Below are 23,726 nucleotides of genomic sequence, written 5' to 3'. Positions count from 1 at the left end.
TAGTGTCTAAGAATGTAGACAATTCCAAGCAAGGTGTTTGCTTTCTAAAATTAGGAAATTCAATATTTCTAGATTTTTGGGAAGTCCTTTATCTGTTCCTCCAAGAACTCCAGTCATGATTGGTATAGCAATGGATTTCTTCTCCCATAAGCATTTAATTTCAATTTTCAAGTCCCGATATTTGAATCCTAGCATCAAGGAATCAGACTTCAATAACTGTTATATTGGGTATCTTACTATCTGTTTGGATCTTAAAACCATAACTTGCTCATTTTCCTCAACTTGATGGTCTCAGGAGTTTTTACTACATTGATACCAAATGGCAAAGTTTCCAGCGAATAACTCTGGCAATTCAGTCATGATGCTGCTTACAGTCAGTTTGTGAAATTTTGTTGCCACCACTGATCAAATGGCCTATTGCATCAGCCTTTATACTCCAAAAGAGACATTTGCTATTGTTTGTTACTTGTTGAATCTTCCAATTAAAAATGATTTTCAATTATTTCTCTCCTACATTTAGCCTTCCCCTTTGTTGTTTTGAAGAGGTTTCCTTGATTGACGGCCCGCAGCAAACATTATTGGCTTCATTTGATTCTGTAATACATTGGAAGCTTCTAAAATTCCCAAATATTTATAGCTTTCTTCTGGAATTAAATCTTCATTACTAAGTTGTATTGCATCATTTTCATTTAGCTTTGCCTGCCTTTAAAGCTATAACCGCACACTTATTATTGCTAAAATTTTAGTAAGCACTTTGATTGTATGAGATATGGACTTACATGAAAGACATGCATTTTGGAAAATCCTAGTGGACAATCATTGTGCTAAAGTGGCAAAAAAAAAAAAAAAAGCCAACAGTCCTAGGGTACATTAACAGAGGGATAGAAGCAAGATCGCATGAAGTATTAGCACCACTTTATAATGCCTTGGTAAGATCACACTTGCAATATTGCATCCAGTTTTGATCGACACAATATAATAAAGATGTTGAGACTCTGAAAAGAGTGCAGAGAAGAGCAACAAAGATGATTAGGGGACTGGAGGCTAAAATTTATGAAGAATGGGAATTGGATATATCTAGTTTAATGAAAAGAAGGACTAGAGGTGACATAATAGCAGTATTCCAATACTCAGAGGCTGCCACAAAGATGAGGAGGACAATCTGTTCTCCAAAGCACCTGAAGGCAGGACAAGAAGCAATGGATGGAAAGTAATCAGGGAGAGAAGCAACCTAGAATTAAGGAGAGATTTCCTGACAGTGAGAACAATTAATCAGTGGGGGCAATTCTACCTATCACTTTACTATCAAGTCTCATAGAGATAAAACATTCTTATTAGTATCCCAAAGGTGCTTTCTCATGAGACAACTTGGACTTTCTGTTTTTTCTTTGAAGACGTTTCGCTTCTCACCCAAGATGCTTTTTCAGAGCTGAAGAAGCTTCTTGGATGAGAAGTAAAACATCTTCAAAGAAAAAAACAGAAAGTCCAAGTTGCCTCATGAGAAAGCACCTTTAGAACAACCATGACCTGGTGACTGATACTCATTCTTCTTAGTAATAGTTTATTAATGGATTAGCCTTACGACCATATCAATAAAGCAAAAATAAAATAAAATGCATGATCTGATTCCAGGGTGAAATAGATGAAAAGAAATATAGTGATAAAATACAGACAGACAGTAATCACATAAATGCATCACCTTTACAGGGTAGCCTAATTTATTCAATATATCTGGTACTTAGCTCAACTGCCTTACTCTTCTTAGCCTATTCTTATTCTTTCTCCTGGTTCTTGATTTCTATGTAGTGGTTAATAAAATTCTAATAATAATGTTATCATTTCCTGGAACAAAAGAAAAAAATTACATGTCAAGAACTGATTTGTTTTTGGAGAAGTTTATTACCATACAGTGGTTGATAATGACAGTGATATTTCTGTTTGGATAGTTTGATTCTTTTTTTAAAAAAAGTGATGTTTTGTAATTGATAGCTCTCTCTCTCTCATCCACACACATGGCATATTTGTAATAATTGTTTCTGAAGCTTTCCATTCCAAACCAGCCTTTTTTTTTGTTGTTGTTGTTGCCTTCTTAAGATTCAATTGCCACCCCATTCCAAGTAAGTTATTTTTTTCACTTGGTTTTCTCTGACACCACGTCATCCATTATTTTCCCCACAATTTTTCAAGATCACATCACTGTAAACTGCTAACATTTCTTTTCTGCTTGAGAGGCATGTGAAATCATGAGAGAGAACAGATTGGCGGAATTTTTTTTGCTTGCTTTTTTTTTTTTTCCTTTAAGGTAGTTGTAATAAGTTTCAGTTAAACCTCTGGCTCAGTTTAAAATAAATCCATCTACCCCATCACAGTCCTTTTACTTTTGTCAAAACTGTATTGTTATAGTCAGGCATGACTTTTTTTTTTTGTCCTACAGTTACAAGAAATCTATTCTTTCTATGTATGCTGGTAATGAAAACGGGGAATGGCACCATAGAAATATTCTCGGTGTTCTGCAGTAATTGATAAAATAATAAGGGCATTGTGAATAGATGGGTTTGTAAGGCTATATGTGATCTATATTCATTAAGGGACAGGGAACCTGACCTAAGTGAGGTCAGACTGGGTTAATGCTTGGATAATGAAGAGACAGATTTCAATGAAAAAAGGAAACAGGAAACCGCTATTGAACCAAGATTGACCTTACCAGGAACCCTATATCATTTCAGACAAAAAAGAGACTGGACAAGCCATTTCTCTGAAATGTATAGGGCCTCCTGCTCAAACAAGGGATTGGACTAGAAGACCTCCCAGGTCCCTTCTAACTCTATTATACTGTTGTTCTGAACAAAGCCTAAGTAGCAGAACTGAAACTAATTAGTTCAATGAACCAGTCATCCCCCCACCCCAAAATGCATGGGAAACCCAAACCTAGAAGAAGCTTTGTTTGCATGATGAGGTAAATGACATCTTCTACACCAGGATAACAACTTACACTTTATATACTTTGCTTATCTGGCCAAGTGTGGTTAGACATACAAGGAGGAGGAGGAGGAGGAGGAGGAGGAGGGGAGGAGGAGGAGGAGGAGGAGGAGGAGGAGGAGGAGGAGGAGGAGGAGGAAGAGGAAGAGGAAGAAGAAGAAGAAGAAGAAGAAGAAGAAGAAGAAGAAGAAGAAGAAGAAGAAGAAGAAGAAGAAGAAGAAGAAGAAGAAGAAGAAGAAGAAGAAGAAGAAGAAGAAGAAGAAGAAGAAGAAGAAGAAGAACAACAACAACAACAACAACAACTGCCAATGTTGGGGGGAAAAGCAGGACGAGCAGGAGGACAGGCAATAAAAGGGGAAATATAAATTAATAGAGGGGATAAATAATAGTATTGCAGCCATATCCTATAGATTCATATAACAGAATAATAGAGTTGGAGGGACCTTGGAGGTCTTCTAGTCCAACGCCCTGCTTGAGCAGGAGACCCTATACCAGAGGTGTCAAAATGGTGGCACATGGCCTGGCTGCGTCATATGCAGGCCACGCCCACCCCAGCTCCACAAATGGGAAAAATGTCATAAAACATCACATGATGGCAACATGACATGGCATGTTTGACACCCATGTCCTATATAATTTCAGACAAATGATTGTCAAATCTCTTCTTTAAAATTTCCAATGTTGGAGCACCCACAATTTCTGAGGGAATTTGTTCCACTGGTTAATTCTTCTTATTGTTAGAAAGTATCTCCTTAGTTCTAGGTTGCTTATCTCCTTGATTAGTTTCCACCCATTGCTTTCTTCTCCTGCACTCAGGTGTTTTGGAGAATAGCTTGACTCCCTCTGCTTTGTGGCAGCCCCTGAGATATTGGAAGACTGCTATCATATCACCCTTAGTCTTTAGTTTCATTAATACATGCATTAATATACATGCATATTAGGTTAAAAAACAACAACCAATTGTGATAACTGTATTTTTTCAGCTGCAAAAATTAGGCATTCAGCAGAACGATAGCACAAGGGAAGAAGCCACCCTCTGTCAATAACATACTACTGACACAAAAGTCATCATCATGTCAAAATGGCACAACTAATATAACTTGCAATGAAATTTAATTCATTGTCTGCAAAGTTCACTTAATTGAAAGTCTAGAAAATTAAGGTTTCACAGTATATATGTTCAGGACTTGCTAAGCTGCGTCTGTGAAAGAGAATGGCTTGCAGTTGAGACAATTTTCTAATTTAAAGTCTTCCAGTAACCACCTGGATATTGCTATAAGTTCTTTTCCCAAAATTAATATGAACTAGAACAAACAGTAATAATTCACCATTACATAAGGGGATAAAATAATTCTGCAAGGCCTAAACTTTTGCCTATTAAATTGATTTTCCTCTACTTTTTAAGGCCTTAAATATATAATATTACTTATTCCTTTGATTCCCCTTTCTATGGCTGAGTCACAAAATCAGTGGTTGTGTAATTGCAGTTCCCATGGACACGGCAGCAAATAGACTCATCTTGAGATAATCAGTTTCTGATCAGAAGGAAGAATTACTCTGAATTGCTTTGCTGTCCCTACAGGTAAAAGGTTTATCTAATTAGAAGGAAAGTGAAGAACCTGGGTTCACACTTGGCATACTGGAATACAAATAATTTTCAGAGAATTGTCTCCCATGAAAAGAAGCCGAAGCACAAAAGGCAGAAAACTCTCAAATTAACATACAATCTTGATTTGGCAACAATAGCTCAAAGAGGGAAGGGTGAGAAAGGATGTGATGCAGAGACATATTGGATGTTAAACTAGAATTAATCTCATTGATTCATATTCAAAGTTTGCTTCCAGTTGATAAAAAAAAAAAAAAAAATGTGTGTTACTGAAAATCCCCCACTTTCCTTTTCATTATATTTATAGCAAATTATACCCTTCAGATTGTGAGGTATGACCTGTTATTAACCCATTATCTATTTATTTATTTTGTCCCATAAGCCACTGATAGCTCTTCATTATGATTCAGCTTTAATGTGCAATTTAGTAATTCTTGCTGTTTTATGTGACAGAATTTAAAATTAACACTATTGTCTTTGATATTTCTTTGGTATAGTCTGAAAGGAATTGTCCAAGATATTTGCTCAAGTGTCTGAACTCTTCACCTTAATCAGTACAAAAATTTTAATTCCTGATTGGATATATTCAATCGTCTTCCAAAAGACCCTGACTTTTCTTTTAGTACAATTAACATTAGGTTTTTCTTGATTTCCAGTATAATTCAAGCTTGTCTAAAATTGTCAGTCCAATTCTGGTAAGTGGAAAACAATTCTATTTATTGGTATCCAAAAGGATATGGAATTGAACGTAGGCTAAATCTGGAACAGTTGATGAGTGTTAAATAAGCATGTTTTTTTTTCTTTTTTTCTTGGTTATACTCTAATGTTGGGGATTTAGCAAGGTATCAGGAATTGTGGATTTGTAGGACATAGTATTTGGCTCAAAAATAATAATTTTAAGTTCTCTTGGAAAGAGAAAGGTACTTCAATTTTGCAGCAAAGGATAGTTGTTTGGTATTGTTTGTTAAATCTGGCTTGTCAGATGTTACAACTTTTCTATCCTTCTCCATGGAGTGGAGAGTTGGTCTCTGACAGAAAGTCACTTGAAGAAATGAGAAGCATTTAAATATAAATTTACAGGAGGCTGTTACGTATAATTTAGGTTGACAAAGTCAGAAATAACCTGCCTGGGAAAGCCAAGGGAAATCATCAAAACCATTAAAAAGCAAAAGTTAGAATATTTCAGACATGTGATATGACACCCATAAAAATATGACATAATTTACTTAATCCTCCAAGGAAAGATTGAAGGCAAATGATGTTCAGGCAAAAGAAGAACATCATGGGTTCAAAATCTGGTTTGGACAAAACCCAGCAACACTTCATGCAGCTGTTGATAAAAATAGGATCGCCATCATGATCAGCAACATCCAATAATGATGGATATGGCACAAGAAGAAGAATTGTTTGTTAACATTTGCATGTACATGTATGTGAGAGCCAAATTGATTAATTGATTGATTGTGTTAGGTATAACATAAGTCACCTAATGTAGTTTGGGTAAAATAATATATATAAACTATCATTCTAAGTTTAAGTGTGTGTCACTTTAACTGCAATGCATGTAATTTTGGGTGTGGTGTGAAACCACCATAAGAGGGAGCAAGAACCCTGATTGATTGCTGATGAGACACTGACAATTCGCTGGCAATTACTGACAATTTACTGGATTGCATGGTTTGTTAGCTGCTTTTTCCCCTACTGAAGAGTTGCTGATAAGAAGAGAGGAGTTTTTGAGTTTTGCATATCTCTCTACTGCGAGGAGATAAATCACCGGACTGATATTTGTAAGTGTACTGACCTCTCTTTTTCGATACTGGAATTTGCAACTGAATAATCCCTGGACGGACTGAACTAAGTGAATGATATATGGACTGTTTTGACTATGCTTTAACTCTTGCTGGAATAAAACTATTTAATTAGCACTGTGCCTCTGTTTACTGAGTGTAAGCTACTAAAAAACGATATCTCACATATTCTGCCTGCCTGCCTGACTGCCCTGCAGATCTTGCTAGGGTATATCCCTAACAGATTGGTTAAGGCATCAGGCTAGAAATGGAAGGTGTTGAGTTCTAGTCCCACCTTGGTCAAGAAGCCAGCTGGGTAGCATTGAACTTTCTCTCAGCCCTAGGAAGAAAGCAATAGAAAACCACTTCTAAAAAAGACCTTACCAAGACAATTGTAAGGACTCATGAAAGCAGTGTCACTTTGTAGTGATGGTAAGTTTCTCCCTGGGGCAAACACCAAAGATATCCAGGTGAGTTTATTACATAAGAGCCCGATGCTTGGCAGTACATTTATATACACAGCTTCATTTTATTTTATTTTTTCTCATGAAGACAAATACTTTGCTTTCATTATTTTGCAGGACTAGGTCAAACACAGGATTATTTTTCAGGCCTGTGTCAATCACAGGGACCAGAAGTTTAGTCTTCTGGGTTTTCAGACTCACCAGAATATTTTTTTTTTTCCTGACTTAGGCAAAGTACTTTAGATACTGACTGGGCAAAGCTATTAAATATTTTTAACCAGGTGAGATGAAAAACCTGGCATCCCACAATATTGTCTCACCCACAGTGCCAATGCAGCAAGTCATTCCCAACAAAGGGTAAAATTGACTATTTGATCTTTTGCATGGTACACCTAACTAAAATTTAAAATCTGCAATGAGAGATGGGAAATAGACTTCCAAATTGTTATATTTCCCCAAGTAGAAGGGGGTACATCTAAAACAAAAAACCCATTATCAGCATGAGCTGAACAGCTGTTTTCCCACACATTCCCAGGGTCCCTCTACTTTCTACTCTGAATTAGTACTCTTAAAATTAATTAGTTGTAATATAACTTATGTTCACAGTACCCTGGGACCCTATGTAAGGCTTCGTGTTCTGTTCTGTTTCACTATTTACCTCTAATACATGATTTATATGCATTTTATTTTACATTTGTTTATAGCTGAAGAAGCAGCTCAATTATATCAGAGAACAGCTTTATTTTCATATATAAGTAATCAGAAGAATATATAGTATATATAGAGAGAATATATGGTGCATACATACATACTCTCTCACACACACTTATATATATATAGGTAGTCCTCATTATTATGATCACAATTGAGCCCAAAGTTTTAGTTGTTAAGTGAGACCTTTGAGACCTTTGAGTTTTGCCCCATTTTACAACTTTTCTTGCCACAGTTGTTAAGTGAATCACTGCAGTTGTTAAGTTAGTAACCCGGTTGTTAAGTGAATCCAGTTTTCCCATTGACTTTGCTTGTCAAAAAGTTGCAGAAGATGCTCGCACGACCCTGGCACACTGCACTGGTAATAAGTATGAACCAGTTGCCAAGCATCTGACCATTTTTTTAGACCAGCTGATCCCATATCTCTGAGAATATGGAACAAAAACCATTGACTTATTCTTGCAAAACTTTCAGCATGCCTGTTCCATAATCCTATTCCATGCAAAAGGAGAAAGCAATCTAATGATTGTACCAGTACTTCCCACAATGACTTTCCTCCATGTGTTTCTGATTTCTTGGGGAAAAAAAATAGCAGCAGTTAAAAGATGAAGAATTGAAAAGGCATCAATTCATACGTCTACTTGTTTGTCTGAAGAAGAATGAACTGTGGAAAATGATGTACTGTATTATTTAGAAATGCAAAGAAAGAGAGAGAGGGAGGGAGAGAGAAGAGAGGAAGAGGGAGAGACAGAGAGAGAGATTTGGTATCTTCAAATATATGATTCTTGCCCCAACAGTTCAACTTCTTAAATAAGTTAAGAAGTTTGTCTACCACTTAATATATATTCAATTTAACAATCCCGGAGAGACGTTATTTGGCAGTTGTTCTAGAATTCCCTCTGTCCTATTATAACCCCATGTCTCCATGAAAAAAAAAAAAAAATAGAGACCAGAAAAGACATCCTTAAGTCATTATTTGAAAAATAAGTTTCACTAGTGACCTAAAAAAATAGGAAATTCAGATTCCTATTGGGACTCCTTGCACTTGCAAAAATGGTAAATGAATGATGAAACCATGATTAAAAACATGTTTGGAATCATACAGTATACTCTGGATCCTCGGATTCAGTTGGCAAATTGTGGTATTTTTCATTTACTTGTTTCCTTCTCTGTGGGCATGTCAACAGTGTAATCTGTTTTCTTCCATTTGACTCATTATGGCAATAAATAAATCATGTATTGCTCATTACAGTTTTCTCATATTTCCGTACGTTCTGTCAGCCATGTTCATCAGTCTGTGCCTTAGGCCACTGATGGCCTCTATATGTATATGATCCTCATCTTCTATTCCTACCTAACTTAACAATGTCAAATCCTTTATTTTTCTTTAAATGACAAAAATAGTCAAATGGGATCTTTTTCACCATGAAAGTGATGTATATATATAAAAAAATTGGGAACCCGGAAACAAATATTCTGATATCAGTTGTCAGGGACATCATGTATGTAGTATGTGCTATACTTTCATTTTGTGAAATTAAAATGATGTTTACTTATGCAATGTTGTAAAATTATATTAGTGAATGTGAGATATTTATTTTGTTTTATTTTTCTAAAGCTTTGTAATTTTTCAAAAACTACAAAAAAATGTTCTCTTCCAGTATGCCTGTTTCAAAGGACCTGTCAAAACTTCTCAGGTTCTGACCTGAAAATATCTTCCCACATCTTTCGTTTGACCCTCTCCAGTAACCTTCACCTTTCAAAAAGAAAATTCAAATTCCTTTAGGAATTTCTGTGGTTTCCTCCCCCATCCCACAATGAAAACAGCTTACTTTTACCTTGGAGCACCAACCTAAATGAAGTTTTTTTAGATGTGAAGTCTAGAATCTCAAATATAAATATACCTTCTCTCCCGCCCTCTCTTATCTATCTATCTATCTATCTATCTATCTATCTATCTATCTATCTATCTATCTATCTATCATCTATTTATCTATCATCTATCTATCATCTCTGTCTCTCTCTCTATTATCTCTTTCTTTCTATCTACCCCCCCTCTCCAGTATCTATTATCCATCTCTCTATCTCTGTCTCTAACTATCTATCTGCTATCTATCTATCTATCTATCTATCTATCTATCTATCTATCTATCTATCTATCTATCATCTATGTATCAATCATCTATCATCTATTATCTATCTATCATCCATCTAGTATCTATCTACCATCTGTCTATATCTATTTATCTATATTTACCTACTATCTATCTATCTATCTATCTATCTATCTATCTATCTATCTCTACCTATCACTATCTTTATCTATCTATAAAGAGGGAGAGGGAGAGAGAGACAGAGACAAAGTGACATATTTTCTTATTTATACTGCTTTTCTTATTTATACGGGTTGAGGGTGTTTTGAATTAAGGATTGTATGGCATTCAGAACCATGTTCATGTGAGATGTGTGAATATGAAATATGATTAAAAAACCAAATTATTCCATGCAGTCTCTGGATGTGTCCATCTAAGTACTGGCTATTGTACTCTTTGTATTCAAGTACAGAAAATTGTGATACCTCTCCAAGGTCTACTCTATGTTTCAGTTTTTCTCTTTTGCTTGTTTTTTGAATACTGAAAGCAGGTCATAAACTGGAGATCAGGTGCTTCCAATACAGCACAATAACTGAAGGAGATGGTGGCTCAACGGGTTGGGACTCTGGGGCAGGAGGTTAACAAGCCTATGTTCGAGTGCTGCTGTGGGGTGAGGTTGAAATCTTGTCCTTCACTCCAGCTCCTGCCAGGGGCAGGAAAAAACCCCTCCCAATTGGGTGTCTCCTGGAAACATTGACGCCATCAGCTAATCCTTTCAACCTAGAAGCATCTCGGTGCTTCTGACACCAGTGCAAACACGCACACACACACTAATTTGAATCTATGTTGTGAAGATTGTGGATCTGTCACTGTAGGCAAATATCTTAATTATTCATTGCAAGCATGTGGAAAGTTAAAATATCCACACTAATAAAAGGTATGTTTCTCCGAATCCCTAGCTGCCATTATCTTAACTGTTCTCAAGGTTACAGTTAATATGGGAATATTATACTCATCACAATACAGATTTCTCTCCCTCCCCCTCACCCGACTGCCAACCTAATATTTTATACCCTGGTGGTAAATAATTAAGCTGACTTAGCACTTCAGCATAAATAAACTAACAATATGTCTGCCCTATAAATGTTATACATTCATTGTAAAGAAAGTCTAAATCAAGATTATACACTTTAGAAACAAGAAGGTGCAGCAATAAACAGACAGAAGTAAACACATCTATGAAGATGTAATCATATTTTCTGATAAAAGGATGTTTATATAAAGCACCCTGCAATGTATATCTATTTTTACCCCTAATTTTAAATGTAATATACAAGTTTTAATTTCAGCATGTGTGCTATTAAACATCTACCAAGAAACGTATTGCAAATTAACATAATTATATCAGGAATTCCCACTAACCCAAAACTCTATTTGTCAGATTGCATTATGAATACTGAAATCAAACACTTCTGGTTGAGGTCATTTGTCACCAATATCAGACATTTCAGCCTCTGCATATCAACCCAAAGCAGATGAATGGGTGGGGAGGGGGAATAATATGAAGTTTACTTTGCCTATGGATATCCAATACCCCGAATTAAACACGTTCACGGGAGTCTGAGCAATTATTCAAATGTCTTTGATCTTTCCCTAAGTCCATGCTTCTAGCTAATTGAGAATCATCTCCATCCACAGTTCCATTCTTCTTACCCCCAATTACAATTTCTCATTTCCTAATTTAAGTGACCAGACTCTTTGTTCATTTGCACATTTGTTCTCCTACGGCTCACGATAATAGCGATTCTGCCATTCATGTCAATCTTGGGATGTTTTGGGGGGGAGAAAGAGGGACTTACTATGGTTTTTAGAAATATTTTCTCCTAAGCAAGAATAGCAAAAAACTATGCACCATCTACAAAATCTCTTGTTCCCTTGGCTGGTGTGTTTCTTCCGTCTCAGTTATTTATCAGTGTCTATGAACAGACTTTAACTAAGCACCCGGATTCATCATTTTTGAAAGTCCTAAAGTAGTAAAGTATTGAAGTCATCTTGTTAGGTTTCAAACTTTCCCAAGATTATAGATAGATAGATAGATAGATAGATAGATAGATAGATAGATAGATAGATATAGATATAGATATAGATATAGATATAGATATAGATATAGATATAGATATAGATATAGATATAGATATATATTCCAAATTTGAATTCAAATGATTCTGCAGGCAAGATGTAGTAATCATCATTCAGGGCTGCTATACACTATTTTCTCTAAGAAATAATATACTTATGTAGAAATTCTAGCAGATGATTTATAGAAAAGCATGGGCAGACCATGCCATTCTTGTTGATCATAGAATAAATGTAAAAACCTCTGTAAATGAACTAGCACTTTAAAAATCTCATTCCCAAATTTGGTCAGGACAAACTGAATTTTGTTCACCTTTATACACTTGGGGGAACTTCTCTTAAAATTTGAAATTTTCAACACTTATAAAGGCCTCCCTTTCTGTTTTCTTCTGGTGCTCCTATGAGTTAACTATAATATATCACCATTACAGTTACATTCAAACACTAGTGAAATAAGCCTACAATTAAGAAGGCATTGCAAAGGTTCTAGCATATTTATGAAACAATGTAGAAGTGCAACTCTGATCTTTAGTAATTTCTCACAAAAATGCATTAATAATGTATGTTTACCTCATTATACTTTCAGAACCATCAGCAACATTCTGTCACCCAAAGCCACCACTTGCTGAATAATATTTTAAATGGAACGAATGCATAAGTTCATTCTGTGCTAAATCTTAAAACATCCACAGTCTGTGAATTCTATGCTTCCCTGAAGTATATTTTCATAATAATGACTTATGCTATTATGGAGTACTTTTTTGTGAAAGAAAATACAATTTATCTAATCTATGTGTAGTTAACTGTTGCAAAGAAAATATTGACAACTTTGTTAAACAATGTACCTGGGAAAACATTCATTATTTTTTTTTGCACATATCAAAGAAACAATGGGGATGTATTTATTCCAAATTGCTGTGGTGCCACGCATGGAAGCCTGATAAAGATCTAATAATGTTTTTGGCATTGTCATCTACCTATAGGTTTTATTGATTCCCATCATTTTGTATGCCACCTCCTACCGACTCAAAACTCAATAAAAATGACAAGAAGAAAGGATGAAACCAATTCACATGTTATGGACATTGTAAAACTCAGAATACAAAGGACTATTTTCATAGCTCTCCAAAATGTGTGTGTCTGTGTCTGTGTGTGTGAGAGAGAGAGACACAGAAAGACAGAGAGACAGAGACAGAGAGACAGAGACAGAAAGACAGAGACAGAAAGACAGAGACAGACACAGAGAGAGAATCAGAGTGAGAGAGAGAGAGAGAGACAGAGAGACAGAGACAGACACAGAGAGAGAATCAGAGTGAGAGAGAGACAGACAGAGACAGAGACAGAGACAGAAAGACAGAGGTGGGGGGAGACAGAGACAGAGAGACAGACACACATGCACACACAGAGATCTGGGTGCAACTGAGAAGATTCCTAGCCTCCTAACTTAAATTGTTGACAGTGGTCCCCAACCTTTTCAGCTCTGCTGATCAGTGGTAGAAGGTGTTAGGAGAGAGGATGTTTTTGCAGATTCATGAACATGCACACAAACATTCACCCGCTGCTTGTGAAGCCCGGTACCCAACCAGCTGTGGCCTGGCACCAGGAGTCTGGTTTAGGAGAGGGATCTTTTCTGCATACTTCCAGTTCATATTGTCTATAACGAATGGACATATTCTGCTTAAAGATTCTCTAACCAGCTTCTAGGGTGGAATATTGTCTCAAATGGGGTAATACTTGGATGAAAATGACTTTGTAGCTTATGTGAAGTGCTTAGAATAATTAAGGACTCAATTACTATAAACTAGTTGGGTTTTTTTTTTGCCACAACTATATTTCAGATTTCATAAGTAGTTGAAAATTAAAATTTGCTTGGGTTTTGCATTTGATAATGATGTTATTCACCCTTACGGCTCTACCATCTATAAATATCGATTCAGAACAAGTCCTCATACTCAATGAGATATGTCTCACTGAGATAGTATAGATACATGTGGATAAATGTTAATAAATATAAATGAAATATAGTTATTATTAGTTTGAGTGAGGCAGAAGCTAGACCCGTGACTATAAATAACTTGGAAAAAAGCCAATTTTTTAAAAAATGTGTCAGTTTTACTTATCATACAAATTATATGGACCACACATTATTATGGGATCTAATAGTACTAATGGCAACACTTAAGCAATTAACTGTGAAAAAAATGACTCAAAAGTTGTCACAAATCAGTGAATTGAATAGATGTTAGACAATTAGATAGATAGATAGATAGATAGATAGATAGATAGATAGATAGATAGATAGATAGATAGACAGACAGACAGACAGATAGATATAGATACTGTAGATAGATGATGGATAGATAGATAGTTAGGCAGGCAGGCAGGCAGGCAGAGAGACAGACCGACAGACAGACAGACAGACACATGCCAGCTTTTATCTACCTCACAATCTTAGGAAAAGCTCCCAATGTTACAGGAAAACAACAATAAAGCTCTGTTTTATTGTTACTTCTGTGACTAAGCCACACTTTCAAGAAATTATTGTAAAAATTATTTTCCCCTGGACAAATTTGAGGATCCATTTATCCAATATTTTTCCCCTTCTGTATCAGAGGAAGAATTTGGAAGTGTTGTTTGTGCCTAACTCTAGACTGAAATTTAATTATGAGTTCTTCGGAATGTGCCATTTGCATGCCATGCTATTATCTATTAATAATCGTTTTCAGTTTCAGAAGTGAAGGAATCTATGAGGGCTGACCTCCTATGGATACAAGTAGCAAACCATGCCTATTTGTAAAGCAATTAACCAAGGTTGTATTTTTCAGGTACCTCTATTCTGAAGTTTGAATAGCCACTTAAGGAAGATAATTGCTATCATTAATTGTATATTCATATATTTAAACTTACCAAAGGGATTTTTTAAAGAAAAAAAAATGAACAGTACAGACTTACCCATGTTCACTCAGGAAATGTTCCACTTGGGTACAATGAGCTTTTTTCTTCTAACTAAAAATTTGTGAGGTTGTAGCTTGGATGATTTTTACCTTATTAACTTCTACTGATTCGAAAGCTGGAATAAAGATACAGGGAAATCCCCAATTAATTGAGCTTGGCTAGAGGATAAACCAAGACGGTTGTAGCTTTAAAATTAATACATTTTACAAATGTAAAATGTTCCAGGTCTACAGGTTACACAATAACAGAGTTGGAAGGGACCTTGTAGGTCACCTAGTCCAACCCATTGCCCAAGCAGGAGACCCTACACCATTTCTGACAAATGTCAGTCCAATCTCTTGTTGAAAGTCTCAAGTGATGAAGCTCCCACAACTTCCGACGGCAACTTCTGTTCTATTGATTGATTGTTCTCACTGTTAGAAAATGTCTCCTTATTTTCAGGTTAAATCTCTCTTTATTCAGTTTCCATCCATTATTCCTTATCTGGCCTTCGGGTGCTTTGGAAAATAGCTTGACCCCCTCCTCTCTGTGTCAGCCCTTCAAATATTGGAACACTACTATTATGACCCTCTGGTCCTTCTCTTCACTAGACTAGCCATGCCCAATTCCAGCAACTGTTCTTCATAGGTCAATGATGGCAGTGTCAATACGTGGTTAATTTGCAAGATTGTAATGATATCTGTGAATGACCTGGGTAGACAGGAAGATGAACCACTGACTAGACAATTATATCAATAAAGGAGAATATTTGTAGTTCAGCAAATAGCAACAGTACAGACTTATATACCACTTCACAGGGTTTTACAGAATTCTCTGGGCAGTTTAAAATGTCAGCCTATTGTCCCCAACAATCTGGGTTCTCATTTTACTTTGGAAGGATGGAAGGCTGAGTCAACCATGAGCCAGTCATCAGTGAACTCTTTGCAGTGAGCAGAGTCAGCCTAGAATACTCTATTCTAATCACTGTGCCCCTGTGGGAATGAGAAATACTTGGTGCTCTCTGAACATGGCTGTTTTCTTGCAGACATTTCATTACCCAAACTGAGTAACATCAAGTACCAAGGATTTCTCAACTGCCATATAAAATTATCTTAGCCAAAAGCAGGAAAGAGGACATGGGAAGCATTTCAGAAGAGACCCTCTTTAGTTTCCTGGAAAGTAAAAAGAAAACTTTCAGTCTTGCAATATTTTGTTATCTCACAACAAACATTGTGTTTCTTGTCTAGATTACCTTTGAGGATTGTCTCAAAAGGCTAACAAAGACTTAATAAATACCAATGATACCATGCAGACAGTTGCACAGAACTTGCTAGCCTTCTGCATTATAGAAGGGTCTGTGTGAAGGGTCTCTGGCTTCTTTGATCAGTTGGTATATATTAGAAACAGTGAGTAAGAGCATCTCAGTCTCACGGGAAAGCTGGAGGATGTGGAGGGTTGAAAAACCACAGCAGAAATTCACCCAAGGATAATGATTTAGAAATCTAATAAAATCTAATAATCAAATAAAATAATGAAATTGCAATAAAACGGAGCTTCAGAAATACATTGGCATGGATGAGAAGAAATTTCATTCTGTCCTTCTTAAAAATTAAAGTCAGAGGTTCTTGCTAATGGATTGCCTGTTATTCAAGCAGCAGATCTCAATCTTCTATGAATGAGGAATTGCAACAGCACAGGTAATGCAGAGAAATTAATAGAATTGGCAAATTATGTTCCTTATACAAACGTTCCTAACCATCCTACTGCAAAAGCAGTGAGCATATTTCCTGATAGGAGCATCCATGTTTTTCATAGTAACTTTGTATATTATCTGCAGATCCTACATTTATGTCAAGTTCAATAGCATTACCATTACCAAAATTCCAGATCAGCACAAAATGTCAGGAAAATGATTAGAAATTTGAATACTTGGCTGCCAACAACAACTTTTAGTTAGGCGGAATTTTGAAACCCAGAAATGACCCCGTTTCACTTCTGTGGGACAAGTACCAATTTACAGATTGCAAGACCCAAAGATTTATCAGCCTAGTTATGAAAATCACTGAGAACTTTGATTTAGCAGGTTTACTTGGGCTAAGAAGCCTCACTTGTTAATAGGTATGCATATTAATATATTTTCAATTATTAAAGACATTTAATTACCAAAAAACCAGTGGTTCAGTAATGAGGCATTAGTAAACCTTTTGTTTGTTCCAAAATCAATGCAAATATAACTCGCTGGAGAAAATCAGCTGCAAAACTACTGATGCATACTAAATTTTATTTATGTCTTATTTGTTTAAATGCTTTTAACCTAATTCTTCAGGTGAAAGAACTCAATACCGGATTTACAAAATAAAATAACAAGGGAGAGAGGGAGGGAGGCAGGGGAGGAAGAAAGAGAAGAGGAGGGAAAAAATCAGTGAATTCAGAACATCTCCACGGAGCCCTGTTTCAACATTACTGGTCTTCATTAATCATATATTATCCCCATAGCACAACAAAAAATTAACCCTCTCTGATTGTGACAAAAACAAAATTGTACAAAAGTTATCAGCATTGCCCAAACCTTATGTGGATGGATGGTGAGTAAACTGCAAGGAAGCAAATACTTACATAGAAAATCTTTCAATCGGTCAGGGCCCTGAGAAATCAGTTAGCTAGAACACATTTCCTCCTAACGGGGGTGGGATCACGGGTGGGATTCTACCAATTCGTACCTATTCTCTAGAACCAGTTATTAACATTCTACAGTTAGGTTCTGTAGAATGAGAACCTGTTGTTAGAAGAAATTACAGGGCTAATCCTGTAAGGAAGGCAGGAAGGAAACATTCTGGTGTTGCTTACAGAAACTGCCTCTCCATTAATCCTTATTACATTCTTAGCAGGACTAGACTTCCTGTCTCAGGAACATCTCTGAACTTTTCTTTTCCCTTCCTTTGCTGGTACTTTGCTTGTGTGGAGTGACCATTCAAAGTTACAATAGCACTGAAAAAAGTGACTTATAACCATTTTTCACACTTACAAATGTTGCAGCATCCCCACAGTCATGAGAGGCCAGGCGAGGAGATGTGTGCCTTGAGGTGACTGATATTGAGTTGGTCACACCCAGCCAATAACATGACCACCAAGCCATGCCCACCACCTAAACCATGCCCACAGAACCGGTTGCTAAAAATTTTAATCCCACCGCTGGGTGGGATTCAAATTTCTTAACAACTGGTTCTATGGCCTAATTTGTGGGTGTCGCTTGGTGGTCACGTGACTGGCTGGGCATGGCTTGTATGTAAACATTGTAAATATTTATGTAAATACTGGTTTTTTTTATTTAAAAAAGAGCAACTTTTACCCAAAATCAGGCAAAGCAGGCAGGCAGATTGAGTCACTCATGGAATCACAGATTCACTCAGAGATCTACCATTCTGCAATCTTCTACCTTCTACTGAAAAGTAGAAACTTCAATCTTAAGGAAGGTTCAGTTCTGCTTTTAGATTAGCTGGAAAGCTAATCCAATGATTTCCTGTTTTCTAGCTAATCTAAATCTCCCAGCACAGCTGATAGTCAGAACAGCTGATGGTCAGGGGGAAAAAAGGAAAAATAGCAATTTACCAAAAATGAGGTGAAGACACAATGCAGGCAAGTTGAATGGTGCACATGCCAGGTAAGGAGTGAGTGGGTGGGGAGGTGCAGAGAGGGGCCATCCAGTGAGACAATTTGCTGGTTCTCCAAACTGTGTAGAATTGTAACAACCGGTTCTGTAGAACTGATCCGAATTCTACCCCCTGCCTCCTTGTCCACTCCTTAGTAGCATAAACCTTTCTGAATCCTAGTCTTATATCCATAGTGCTTTATAGTTGTTTATAAATGTCAACATATTGCCCCCAACAATCTGGGTCCTCATTTTACTGACCTTAGAAGGATGGAAGCCCGAGTCAACCTTGAACAGGTCAAGATCAAACTCCTGGCTGTGGGCAGAGTTAGCCTGCAATACTGCAGTCTAACCACAGCACCACCACAACTCTTTACTGTTATTCCATTCCATTACAATATCAGATACTGTCAACAACCTACCCAATGTGTCAAGTTAATGATCTCCGTTTCAAATTATACCATCTTTCCCATTCACCTGCTGGATGCAAAAAGTTCAAGCAAACCATTAAAAATGAAAGCTGGTCCTTTGCTTCCCATTGCTTCCTCTAGTGTATCATGTTGGAATTGCTGCTGCCCTATGGCCGTGATGGAAGTAGCATTTGATAAATTTGGTATTTTGGCAGTATTTTGATCTTTGGTCCATTTCTATCTCCTTTTACTGTAGCTGCTTTCAGTGGCTGCTCTTTTGTAACCATTAATTCAAGAACCCAGTTAGTTTGGGTATTTTAGCAGAACTGGTAAAATAATTCTACTCCCTATCTTTTCTCCTAGAGGGAAGCATTTTGTTTTTTGAAACAAAAAAGTAAAATAAAAGGTAATGCCTGTAATTTAGAATTGTTATAGACCTTCGGAAAATAAAGGAAACCAGATTAGTGGTAAATATGAAACCTTAGAATGAATAGACAGACAAACAGACAGAGGTAGGGATATGGAACAAGACAATAAAGTGAAGCAAGTCGTTAGACAGATGCTCTAATTTGTATTTCAGTAGAGGAGTCATTCCTCATCATGATCTAGAATTATAGCAAATTCTCCTGCTGCGTCCTAGGTGATGAATTGGTAGGCAAAGCAGAAATCTACATGGGGACTCTGAACCTTGCTGTGCTGCCTTATACAAAATGAATATCAGTGTTATATTATTAAGCCACCTACATTTTTCATGAACCCTTTGGGTATTAGAAAGTACGAGTTAATCATCAATAAAAGTTGCTTTGCTATTAGGTAATTTTCTTTGGGGCATTTAGTTCATTTGCCAACCCCTCCTAGAAATGGCCATTGACTGCGCACCTAATGGACGATAACCGTGAACCCGTCCTGTTATATTAATTGGTTTACTTAATTGATATCTCACTTATTTACAAAACAGCAAAACAAAAGAAGAATCCTGAAAAGTCTATACGACTTTTAGTGGACTGCGATACAAGGTACTGTAGAGTATTTAAGATCATTTTAACCCTTTTTAAAAAGGAAAAAAGACAGCAACGCACACACACACACACACAAAAAAAAAAAAAATTTGGATAAAACAAATTAACTTAACAGAATAACAGAATTCGAAGGGACCTTGGAGGTCTTCTAGTCCAACCCCCTGCTCAAGCAGGAAACCCTACAACATTTCAAATAAATAGCTGTCCAGTCTCTTCTTAAAAACCTTCAGTGTTCAAGCATCCACAACTTCTGGAGTTAAGCTATTTCACTGATGATTTGTTCTCGCTGTCAGGAAATATCTTCTTAGTTCTAGGTTGCTTCTCTCCTTGGTTATTTTCCATCTGTTGTTTCTCATAGCTATTGAAAGCTATACTCTTCTAAAGCCATCTATGTTAGTGGCCAAGAATTATGCATGCAAATTATGCATTGTGTGAAACAACATTTGCTTCAAATATTCTTCAACCACCTTCAATGGATTGATCCTAGTTTACGCTGATCATCTTATTTTAAAGGGAAAAAAAAAATATATGTCAATTTTCTCCAAGCCATGCATGATTTAATCACCCGATCACATCTTTAATATGTTTTATCCAAAATGTTCCACCTTTTCTTATTAAGAAGTAAACATGGACAGGAACTGTGTTTAAAAATTCTTAGGAAGTCCCAATTAAGAAGCAATGTCCTTCCCTCCCACCAAAAAAATTCAAGATTCAACCATACCAATTTACTGATAGAAAGCTATAATCGCAATTGCATTTAGACTTTACTCATCCCTTTATTAGGAACTATGGTGGCACAGTGGTTAGAATGTAGTACTGTAGGCAAACTCTGCTCACAGCCAGGAGTTCAATCATGACAAGCTTAAGGTTAACTGAGCCTTCCATCCTTCCAAGGTTGGTAAAATGAGGGCCCAGATTGTTGGAGGCTGACTCTGTAAACGACTTAGAGAGGACTGTAAAGGAGTACGGAGCTGTATATAGCAATAGCAGTGAGACTTGTATACCACTTCACAGAGTGCTTTACAGCTCTCTCTGAGTGGTATACAGAGTCAGCATATTGTCCCCAACAACTTGGGCCCTCATTTTACTGACCGTGAAAGGATGGAAGACTGAGTTAATTTTGAGCTGTTCAGAATCAAACTTCTGGAGTGAACGGTGAATTAGCCTACAGTACTGCATTCTAATCAATGTGCCACTACAGCTCATGTTTCAGAAAGCCTATTCCTGAATCTGGGTGTCAAATTTTTTTATTTAATTAAAACATGAAGGTATTGTGGCTTTGTTTTATATTTTAAATAAACTCTTTTTTTATTAGAACTTCCAACTGTTACATTCGGTTAATGGTTTAAATGATTGAACATGGAATGCAAATATCATCCGAAGCTTCCAAATGAATGCACACAGATTTCCACCGTGGTTTTTTCCCCCTCATCCTTTTAACTTGTTTACTTGTATATTTTACACATATTAAGTTATAACTTATGGTTCTGGTGTCTCAAGCTGATTTTTTCATGTTTATCCAAGATGACAGTTAAGTTACATTCTCAGTGAGTTTCAGTTTAATGAACTCCTGAGGGAAAGTAGGATATCTCTAACACAATTAACTTCCCATTCTTATGCAAATGAGAAAATCCAAGGTCTTTGATACAAACTTTTTTTTTTTCAACCTGGCTACCATTATGAAATGATACACAGGGCCTTCAGCTGAAAAGTAGACTTCACTAATTTGTTCTGACACAAGGAAGGGAGTAGAGAAAAATATTTTCTGGAACATGAAACATGGTTGCTTAAATGTAGCTGATGCACTGAAATTATCACCTCTGGCAGGCCTGCCACTCATTGAAAGATTACCTTTTCTTTTCCATGCTCTACAGAGCTCTGACATACATTGCACTAAATGCCTTGTATAGGATTTTTTTTAAAAAGAAAGAAACAGTTGAAGTTATTGATTTACAGTGGAAAGGCACAGTGGCTGGATTTACATCATCCAGATGCTGTTGCTTGCTCGACCCACGCTTTGATAGATGCAGTAGAATGATTAAATTTATGGAATGTCCCAAACCACACAATATTAAAACCAAGCCAAACAAAACAATGTTGTATTATATCATGTTGTGTTTTATGCATTGCCATAAGTTCTTTAAGTACAACCTGTGGCGGATTAAGGCTCACTGGTGCCCTAAGCACTGACAAATCTTGGTGCTGCCTCTCCTTTGTACATACTGTACAAATGAAGCCAAACTTAGGCTTCATAAAAGTTTTTGTGGTGCCCCCTTTGGGCCTGGTACCCTAAGCATGTGCTTAGTCTGCTTAATGGTTAATACACCATTGACTACAATTTAAGAGTGATGTAGTTATACAAGTGGTGTTTATGAATTCACCAGAATCACGTAGACCTGAAGTGAAGTTGCTGGTTGTATGTAATAGTTATTGTGATGTAATTCTTAAAATAGCGGATTGTGATTTGGAAGGCTAGAGTCACATCCATATCAGTCACAAAACCCCTAAGGTGAATTTGCTCCACTCACTCTTTGTCAACTTAACCTATCTCGAAGAAGTCTTGTGATAATATATTGGTTGGAGAAAGAATCAAGAAATGAATAGAGCTCAGGGAAGAAAATGTAATAAGTAAATGGACACAAAGAAAGGAGAACTAAGTTTTTAAGCAAATAAGGCCATCTTTGAAATAAAAACAGAATAACAAAGTTGGAAGAGACCTGGAAGCTCTAATCCAACTGCCTGTTCAAGCAGGAGGCCTTATATCATTACAGACAAATTTCTTAATGTGCAATCTCTTCATATAAACCTCCTATGTTGGAGCATCCATAAACTTCTGGAGGTAAGTCATTCCACCATCTTTCTAGGTTCTCACCTTGATTAGTTTCCATCTATTGCTTCTTGTCCTGCCCTCGGATACTTTGGAGAATAGATTAGAGAATAAACAGTCAAGTATTTAGAGACCAGCTGAAGACAGCCAGAATGATATACTGGGGAAGGTCCCTAATACAGGGATTCAACCTCTTGCATCTGGATATGTGAGTTCTTTTATACCTGCATACAGAAGGATTCTAGACAACTAATCAGTGTGAGAAGTCACTCTCATAGCATGTACCTTTTTTTCAGAACAACAACTGAGCTCTCTGTTCCAGGGAGCTACTAAACTTGGACCTCTGTGTTGTGTTACAAAATATGAAGGAGGTCCTTATCATACAGCAGTGGCATTCTAAGATGTGCTGACAAAGTTTCACCAATCGGTCTTATTTTTTATAAAAACATTACTTCTCTTCATGCAGTCACTGTCTTTTCCAGTGAAAATTTGTCCAGATTAGATGGTAGATGATAGATAGATAGATAGATAGATAGACAGACAGACAGACAGACAGACAGACAGACAGACATTCTGAAGGTGAGTTGTTTTCAGGAAGCCTTGATGGAAAGTGCAAAGGGTGGGTTAAATAAATAAATGTTTTCATTCCAAAGACAAGATTAAAAATAAAGAAATGTTTCAACTACTTTTTGTCTCATTTGGGAGAAGGGGTTTTTCAGAGGTCAAACTCTTTTCATGACGATGATGATGATGATGATGATGATGATGATGATGATGGTGATGATATCCATTCAGCAGTGTCCAATTCTTGGCAATTCTAAGACCCAGGTCTCTCCACATCTTCCAATCTTGCTTACTTTTTAAAGTTGTTTTATGTTTTGTCTGGTGTCACCTTTGATGGTGTCCAGACATGATGTTCTTTGATGGCCTGGTTTCATTTTACCTCTAACTCTTCCAAACATAAAGTAAATTCCCCCTGCATGATGTAGCCAAAACAAGTGAGACTGGTTTTGCTTTTCCTAGTAATTCTTGGCAATTGTTTGAAAGGAGTCTATTACTGCCTTTTGAGATTCGCTTTTGACTTCCAAGTCTATTCTGCAATATTGCTACA

This window comes from Pseudonaja textilis, chromosome 8 (genome assembly GCF_049901715.1).
Source record: "Pseudonaja textilis isolate UNSWEBS1 chromosome 8, rPseTex1.2, whole genome shotgun sequence".
Lineage (NCBI taxonomy): Eukaryota > Metazoa > Chordata > Lepidosauria > Squamata > Elapidae > Pseudonaja > Pseudonaja textilis.
Note: the sequence above shows the minus strand (reverse complement) of the source record.